Source organism: Salvelinus fontinalis, chromosome 21 (assembly GCF_029448725.1).
Source record: "Salvelinus fontinalis isolate EN_2023a chromosome 21, ASM2944872v1, whole genome shotgun sequence".
NCBI classification, from domain to species: domain Eukaryota; kingdom Metazoa; phylum Chordata; class Actinopteri; order Salmoniformes; family Salmonidae; genus Salvelinus; species Salvelinus fontinalis.
In genome coordinates, this window is record NC_074685.1 from 24,179,130 (window position 1) to 24,185,471 (window position 6,342).

Consider the following 6,342-nt stretch of genomic DNA (forward strand, 5'->3'; position numbering starts at 1 on the left):
TAGGCAGAGATGCAGGCCTCAGGGCATCTGTCTGATGGGGAAGGGTGGTGGCTTGGGTGTGTGGATGCGTTTGCGTACGTGCATGCATATGTGCGTGCATGCATACCTGTCCATACTGTATGTGGGTGTTTTTATAGTTTCACTGCAGCTGCCCCCCAACTGAAACCAGCACTCAGCCAGACAGCTCTGTCACTGCAGGGGGGGTTGGGTCTCTTGAGCCCGCCCAGACATAGATTACACTGAAACACCTCTTTCATTCCTACTGACGCATTATCATGTAGAGATTTCCATGCTGTGTATCCAATCTGACTCTGCAGGTAAATGTAGAATCTGTTCCTTTGTCAAATTTGTCAAATGTTGCCAAATCCCCTTGATTCCTCCATGGCTGAGAATTCTGTTCCTCCATCTCATGACACAATAAAGTTCAGGTATTAGACCTGAAAGTGGAGGCAATTGGAAGAGTCATTTGATGATTCCTGTCTTCTTCTTAGCTCTGAAATACTTGGAAATATGGAAAATGAAGCAAAAACAGTGTCTGTCTCTAGACTGTAGTAGAAAGTTACCATTAATATTGCATCACTAAAAACATACAATTCTGTATCAAGTAAAAGTGTTTTGCAGGCAGACTTTGATTTTGAGAAAGAAAATGATTAAATGATCTTTGACATTTATATTTGTGGTTTATTTATGGCATTTATCATTTCCATGCCTTCAGTATCTTATTAGCATTTCTCTATAAATAACGTTTCTTTGTCACTGTACATTTTTTATTCAAGGGAAATACAATATTCAATCTCAAGTCAACATTTGTTGCTTGACTGTTGCCAGCTGCTTTAGACAACAAACGGACAATACATTGAATGCATGCTCACCTCTAAAGTGGCAGGGTTATTTGTGAGACAGGTGTGGGCTCCAGAAGAGAGGAAATAATAGAGAATCATTAAAGTCCTTCTGGTAAAAAAATCCAGCTCACCCAGACAAGATGTGCTTGACAAAGGAAGAATAGTTGATGCATCCGTTGGCGTCCTCTTGGCCCGCCAGCAGCCTGTCCAACTCATCCTCTCCCCCAGGGTGGCCAGCACGTGACAGCTCAGTGCCCATGATAGTGCCATTGCCCTGCTTGTCAAAGACCCGCAGGCCCTCGACAAAGTCCTCAAAATTACCCTGGTCCTCGGAGTGGGAAATGTGCTGCAGCATGTGCAGGAAGTTCTCAAAGTCCACCAGCATGCTGCTCATGTCTTCCGGCCGAGGCTTGCCAAACACCTTCAGGACGTTGGTGTTGCCCACAACACATTGCCACACTGGGCAAATGTGATCTTCATCTCCCCCGTGGGCTTGCGGTTGAAGAAGGTGAGAGCCTCCTTGAACTCCTCGATCTGGTTGGCGCTGTATTAGAGGGGTTGCTATTGGGGTCAAAGTCGGGCTCCATGGGGCCTTCGACCACGGGTTCGGGGGTCAGCATGGGCTTGGCAGCAGGTGCTTCCTCCTTGGCGGGCTCTGCCTTTTTGGGCTCAGTTTTCTTGGCTTCCACCTTTTTGGGGGTCATGGTGCTGAATGTGGGGGGGTTCCAAGGTGAGCGAGAGTGTGAAGGGAGGGAGGAGGCTATTTCTAAGCACAAATGGTCAAAGGCTCTCCTGAAGCTTTTATATGTACTTCGCCTGGGAGGGGAGATGGGGCCGATAAATAAGGTCCTATGGCACACTATAAAAGGAAGAAACCTGAAATAGATCCTCCTGTCTGTGGCGTAACAATTAGGTATTGTTCTCAGCTGCTATCAAGCCGACAGGGCTCTCCACTGTCATTAACCAGTGTCCAGCTACATTATCCCAAAATGTCCTGCCTAACTGATGGGTGCAGGCAGGAATTAGGACACAGACAATGTATTATTACTGAATGAGAACATTGAACAAAATAGCTTTTTTGACAATTGACTTTTTTGTCTGTTCATTAAAACTGAAAAGCCTATCCTATGAGATGTTTCTATGACAGAGCAATGGTCAGTTTTTAATCAAATTTACTGAAGTAAAAAAGGAATGTTTGTATATCAAATTTGGTTATAGCTTTGGCTCACGGAGAATACGCTCATTCTGACATCTATTTACTTCAGCATGGGCTACGCCAAGGTTCTGCTGTCAATGTTTCTGAAATCAATTCCAGTGTACAATCCATACTTGTTGGATTAGTGTCTCTAGTGCACCTGTTTGGCTCTTTGCTTTGATGCGCTGTTTAAAGTGATATAATGACTGATTTATTTCAACATTTCTATGCAAAAACAACATATGTTCTCCCTTTAAAAGAATATCTGACTGTTGAAAGTTATTATACATGCTGGTGTTTATGACATGTTTATAGTCCCGCTAATACATTGCATGTGTAGAAAACATGTATAATGTATATCAACTGACGATATCTACTTCAAATATTTTATTCAAAACAGAAGAAACCCTGTTCCTTTTCCTCAAAATAGTATATAAAATACTTTCCAATGCCCAGGGAAAGCAAACTGCGGATGCAGTCAAATCCGGTTTTATGTTATTGAACATACTTTGTAGCGCTCTTCAACTTAGTGCCGTCATACATATTTATTTCCTAATGATGAAAAGCCTCCATCTTTGTTTTCATTTAAATGACTCGATGTGCCGAGTGAATGAGATGATAAGGCTTGATGGAAATGCATTAAAAGGCATTAAGCCTCATGAATCTCCCTTCCAATGCAGAGGTTAATCAATGCTCAGTCAAGCACATCTTTTGTAGCATCCAATGTAATAATGGACAAAGCACTGGTGGAAAGAAAACAATGAAATATAACATTTTATAAACCTCAGTCCCACTAGCAAAGGTTATGACCAAAGGAGCCTATGGCTTGAAACAAGAGTATTATGTTTAATGACAAAAGGCTCTGATAAAAGAAATGCCCGACTACATAGAAGTCTACACACGGTTGTACACAAACACAATCATAGTACTTGTGTGCTATGTGTGTGTGTGCATATACTGTATGTCTTCTCTTGATCATACTCTGTGGTAGTCAGGGTTACAAGGTCAAGTAACTAGTGCAGTTATAGTATGTATGCCCATTAAATAAATAAAATGACCCTCAGCTTAGGTTTCTGCTGTATTCATTTAGGCTTCTGCTCCTCAATAATTTCCCGTAATTGAACGTTGATAAATTAATCAACCAAAATCCATTTAATTTACGGGAGTGAGGGCATGTTTAGGATGGACCATACTGCACCCCAATTTTAATCTATCACGGCTACATTCATTTTACACACACAATGCAATTCATCATCTCAGTTGAGAGGCAGCCAAAGCATGGCATGGTATGATCGCATTATCCATTTACCCTAGTCTATTGACCATGCAAGTCCCACTCAATCCTTCACTGTGAAGTATGGACACTTTCTGTGTGTGTGTGTGTGTGTGTGTGTGTGTGTGTGTGTGTGTGTGTGTGTGTGTGTTTGGCTATGCTTAAGATCATTATCTCCCTTTTCCTTACCTTAGAGGTCACATGGCCAGCAGGCCTGACAGCTCGTTTGTCCTCTTTTAGTGTGTGTGTGTGTGTGTGTGAGAGTGAGAGTGAGAGTGAGAGAGAGAGATTGGCCATATGCATTTAGAAAAGGCAGAATGGAACATAAATTCTCTGAAAAATATTCGCAGAACTGTCTAGCTACATCCATCATTTATGAAGCGATTTAAATTGAGAAAATTGTAGTTCAGTGTGTCAAATCTCATTTGCGAACATGTTCACTTGGATGGGGATAGATTTGGCGCTAATAATCACTTCCATTTTGCCCACCAATAATTTCCTGAATTACGATTAATCAATATATGACAATTAAGGCGACCTTCTGAAAAGTGTCCTGTCAAGAGTAATTCTAGGGGCACACCATCTAATAGGCTTGTGACTTATTAGGGTGTTGTGGATGGGGATGGAGGAAGGCCTTAAACCATGAGCTATGGCTCTGAAGATCACAAGTTCAATCCCAGTGCTAGGCAATCATTTTTAAAACCTATCCCAAACCTTAACCATTACCTACTTTCACTTCATCCATAGACATTGATTTCATTGTTCAGTCAGTGCAAGTTTGGCTTTAGACAACAAACGGAAATGATTGTATAGGAAATGAAGTATACACAATGTACTGTGGTTCTAGCTCTGGCTGCATAACACCAGAATGCAATATCTATCCCCCTGTCTACTTACCTGTGTGGAGTTAGTATGTCCTGCGCTGAAATGTGTCATCGGTAGTCACAAACCTGTGACAGTTGTTCTCTTTGAGATGGTAACCATATTCATATGTCATAAATATGGTATGACGGCTGCTGCGGTCAACATTATCACTGTACATCCTTTTCAGGGAGGACACCACAGATTTAGCTTAGTTCTGTGTGAGGTAGACACCACTCTTGCAAACTGACCGAAGTATCTGTTGCTGAGTAGTCATGCTTTAATATTGTGAGCACTTAGGCAACAGTTATACAATCTGAAAAAGTCCCATATATATACCAAAAGCCCTGTCTCCCCACAGTCATCCCCCTCTTGACGACAAGCATTGGTGATTCGTTCCCTATGTGTCCCTTATGTGTATGAACAGGCCAATGCAGGAAGAGTGGGGAGGGACAGAGAGCTCTTAAGCCCAGAGATAAGACCTGGAATGAAGGCAGGCTGGGTGGCTGGCAGGGCTTGCTGGTTGTCTGCCCAGGAGCCATTGGTGGTTGAGAACAACTGAGGGCTAGCAGAGGGGCTCAGTGGGGTTGGAGGTTAACATAACTGATGATGAAACTGACATTTCACTGGAAGGACAAAATAACCCTCATCTAATAAAAGCGAGCATAGAGCAGGGCTGGGGCCACATTCCTTTCCACGACCCTGGGAGTCATTCAGATGCTCTCGAGATCTTGAGCATTAAGCATTGTTCACGCTTGGAGTCAAAGGCAGACGTAGTCAAGCTCTATTTCCAGGAGTGTGTTTTCTGCTAAGATCTGACATACAGTGCATTCGCTAAATATTCAGACTCTTCGGCTTTTTCCACATATTGATACGTTACAGCCTTTTTCAAAATGGATTAAATAATTTTTTCCCTCATTAATCTACACACGTTACCCCATAATGACAAAGCAAAAACAAACATATAAAAAATAAATAACTGAAATATCACATTTACATAAGTATTCAGACCCTTTACTCAGTATTTGTTGACGAACATTTTGGCAGCGATAACAGCCTCGAGTCTTGTTGAGTATGACACTATAAACTTGGCACACCTGTATTTTGGGAGTTTCTCTCATTCTTTTGTGCAGATCTTCTCAAGCTCAGTAAGGTTGGATGGGGAGTGTCGCTGCACAGCTATTTTCAGGTCTCTCCAGAGATGTTAGATCGGGTTCAAGTCCAGGCTTTGGCTGGGCCACTCAAGAACATTCAGAGACTTGTCCTGAAGCCGCTCCTGCATTGTCTTGGCTGTGTGCTTAGGGTTGAACCTTCACCCCAGTCGAAGGTGAACCTTCACCCCCCAGTCGGAGGTCCTGAGCACTCTGGAGCAGGTTTTCATCAAGTAGCTCTCTGTACTTTGCTCCATTCACCTTTCCCTCGATCCTGACTAGTCTCCTAGTCCCTGCTGCAGAAAAACATCCCCACAGATTGATGCTGCCACCACCATGCTTCACCGTAGGGATGGTGCCAGTTTTCCTCCAGATGTAATGCTTGGCATTCAGGCCAAAGAATTCAATCTTGGTTTCATTAGACCAGAGAATCTTGTTTCTAATGGTCTGAGAGCACTTTAGGTGCCTTTTGGCAAACTCCAAGCGGGCTGTCATAGGCCTTTTACTGAGGCGTGGCTTCCATCTGCCCACTCTACCATAAAGGCCTGATTGGTGAAGTGCTGCAGAGATGTGTGTCCCTCTGGAAAGTTCTCCCATCTCCACAGAGGAACTTTGGAGCTCTTTCAGAGTGACCATCGGGTTCTTGGCCACATCCCTGACCAAGGCCTTTCTCTCCCTCAGTTTGGCCGGGTAGCCACCTCTAAGAAGAGTCTTGGTGTTTCCAAACTTCTTCCATTTAAAAATGATTGAGGCCACTGTGTTCTTCGGGACCTTCAATGCACTAGAAATTTGTTGATACCCTTCCCCAGATCTGTGCCTCGACACCATCCTGTCTCTGAGCTCTATGGACAATTCCTTTGACCTCAAGGCTTGGTTTTTACTCTGACATGCGCTGTCAACTTTGGAAACTTATATAGACATGTGTGTGCCTTACCAAATCATGTCCAATTGAATTTACCACAGGTGGACTCCAATCAAGTCGTAGAAACATCTCAAGGATGACCAATGGAAGCAGGATGC

The 6,342-nt window shown here is 43.2% G+C and overlaps 1 pseudogene; it reads right to left on the reverse strand.

The window, feature by feature from the left end:
• Positions 1-969: 969 nt before the first annotated feature.
• On the reverse strand, positions 970-1,546 carry LOC129819126 (myosin light chain 4-like; annotated as a pseudogene).
• Positions 1,547-6,342: the final 4,796 nt, after the last annotated feature.